The following is a 2,752-nucleotide window of genomic DNA, read 5'->3' as shown; positions in this document are numbered from 1 at the left end:
CATGCTACCCTCTATCACATTGAAGCTACCAAACAACATTTGAAAGCTAGCCATCGTAAACTCAGTAAAGTATTTAATTTAAAAATAAAAATAAAAAATTGTTATTAATAAATATAAATCAAAGTGGCACATTTAACACAATGATATTAGATATTTTCGACAGATGGTATCCATGCCTGCATACTTTCACAAGTATGCCACATGGATTTATGCTCGGACCACTTGTCCATAACGAATCGAGATGTATGTCTGTTGTTATTTTTCCTGTTAAAGCTCGTAGACGATAACCTGCCATTTTTCCTCCTGTTAAAGCTAATCGAAGGTGGAGGTCACCACTGGTTAGCTTTCCTGAGAACGTGGCGGTCATCACTTGCTAGCTTTCCTGAGAACCTGAATTGACCAAAACTCAAGCGGTATGAATTCTTTCTGTGCGGTATGAGCGATATGAATTGGTCTAAGCGGTATGAATTCTTTCTCTGCCTTGTCTTCTGTCCATTATCTATTAGCTAGTCCTCATCTGTAGAATTGTCCGCTTTCGTGTATTGCTTGAACCATGGCATCCACAAATGGTGAATTTCAGGACCTAGAGAAAGAAGGATGAAAATGGTTCCAGTTAGCAAACATAGGTCTGCCACTCGAAACAATCCTTTGATATATCTATATATATATATATTCAATATCTATATATATATATATATTCCAAAACCTAGAGGAAGAAGGTACTGCACATTCACCGGAATAATATTAGTAATATTATACTGGACTGAAAATGAAGGTAATTAAAAGGGAAATTGTAAACAAGGATGTACGCCGAAACTGTGAACAAAAGTGTAAATTGAAACTTTAAATAACGATGTAAATGAAAGTAAACTTTGAGATATTGAAGTTACAAACAAAAACTTATTGATAATCATACGTACAGCAGTGAGCCAACGGCTGATAACACAGTAAACTCAAATATTGCTTCCCCTTTGTACAGGTCAAAACTATAGGAGAAATTTCAAAAAAGACCCTAACAATTGAAGGGTCACAATAGATAATTTATTCATGCCTTTAGTTTTTCCAACGAACAATATTACCTTCGAATAAAAAAAGGAATAAAGGCCAAAGGCCGAGAGAACCGCCTCTATTCCACAGGATTAGAACAACTCTGTTATTGCAAATTGCCCCAGCCCAGACCTGCAGTTATTTATATGTTCAAAAAGACATTAAGAGAAAATATGTCAAAATTACAGTATATATTTTAACATTAAAGGCCAAAAAGAGAAAATGCATAAAAAGGATAAGAGAGAAACCCACTGCTTATTTAAATAAATAGATAATTGCCTAATATGAAATAGAAATCTCATTTCCTCTGACATTGAATTTGTTCGCTAATATTATGCAAATGTGTGTTTCACAGTTCTAGAAACTGATAAGGAGACAGGAAATTGGCGTATGGTTCTGGCAAATGGGAATTTAGCCGAGCCGCACTCAGCCCTGTCGCTGCAATTTACAAACAAAACCGACATTAATCTCGACTGCTACGAACAATTGCAGAACTACGGAAAATAAAAATAACTGTCATCAAGAAAAAGGTTGGCAAAAAATGAAATGAAAATGCTACGAACAATTGCAGAACTACGGAAAATAAAAATAACTGTCATCAAGAAAAAGGTTGGCAAAAAATGAAATGAAAATGGCAGAAGAGCTTGCGAAACAGCTGCCATTGTTAAGATGATCCAAGAAGAGGAAAACTGATTAATTTCAGAGCAAAACCAGCCAGAAATGAAGTTGCGCGTAGCGAATACAAGCTACTAGTTCGATGCTGTGTGAAGGCAAGCTACTAGTTCGATGCTGTGTGAAGGCATGGGTGTGGTGATATAAGAAGGAATGGAGGTGCATGCCAAGTGGTCAACATGCAGATATGAGCCGGTAGGCGGACACCTCGCGCCATGAACCAAACCTTACCATATGTATGCCGTTCGGATATCATACGAAATAACATTAAACATTAGCCAATTAATGTTAGCATTAAGAGCAAACCGCTAACGGTCAGGCGCTGTTCATTGTGCCTAAATAGCAATTTAGGCTATGGTCGGGCCTCTTCCGCCTCGGGAAGAGGCCAAATAAGATGGCGAAGGCAAAGTCAACTGAAGTCAACTCCAAACTTTACAATATCACTGCAAATAACATACGAAAAGTTTGCAAATTAATGCTAACTCGGCTCCGAACGGTTACTATAGTCCCTGCCGGATGCCAGATGGCAGGGACTAATAAAGCAACTCAAAGCTACATGGTACCAAATAATTAGGAGAATGGGAAACATTATTTCCGAATATCAAAACATAAAGAATCAAATGGCATATTCATATGTCAAAGTTGTACAGATTGTGAAGAATATGATTAGCCCACATATCACATGTGACTTTGGTTTAATTTCAAGACAAACATTAACAGTTGAATTGGATAACCTAAATTAGTCAAAGGCATCAGATTTTGATGATATATTTGATTCTAATACACATGAAGGCAAGGAATGGCTAATTGGCTTTTATTAATGTTAATGAACGAAACTATGTTTTGGATGTCGAATTGCAATGCAAGCTCACATAAATTGAGAGAGATATATATATTCAAAGTTTCAAAATGAAAATTACACATGATCTTATGAAACATTGCATACAATAAAATTTAAATATTTTTTTTAAGAAACCAATAGCTCTCAAATCATTTAACAATTAACCAATATGGACATATGCTTTTTCATAGT

The 2,752-nt window shown here is 35.9% G+C and overlaps 1 long non-coding RNA gene across 2 annotated transcripts; it reads right to left on the bottom strand.

Moving 5' to 3' along the window:
- Positions 1-542: 542 nt before the first annotated feature.
- On the bottom strand, positions 543-1,433 carry LOC149176840 (uncharacterized). 2 transcript variants are annotated; one of them, XR_016258676.1, is made up of 3 exons: positions 1,300-1,433; positions 1,080-1,179; positions 543-583 (listed from the first exon to the last, which is right to left on the bottom strand). It is a non-coding gene; the product is annotated as an uncharacterized LOC149176840 (long non-coding RNA). The 2 variants fall into 2 exon arrangements; XR_016258675.1 differs by having other exon boundaries at positions 1,080-1,409.
- Between the last annotated feature and the right edge of the window lie 1,319 nt (positions 1,434-2,752).

The sequence above is a fragment of the Pinus tabuliformis genome, chromosome 4_1 (genome assembly GCF_031772625.1).
Source record: "Pinus tabuliformis cultivar Carrire ecotype Pingquan chromosome 4_1, CPIR1, whole genome shotgun sequence".
Taxonomy (NCBI): domain Eukaryota; kingdom Viridiplantae; phylum Streptophyta; class Pinopsida; order Pinales; family Pinaceae; genus Pinus; species Pinus tabuliformis.
The sequence above is the reverse complement of the archived record's forward strand: the minus strand, read 5'-3'. Positions and strand labels throughout refer to the sequence as shown.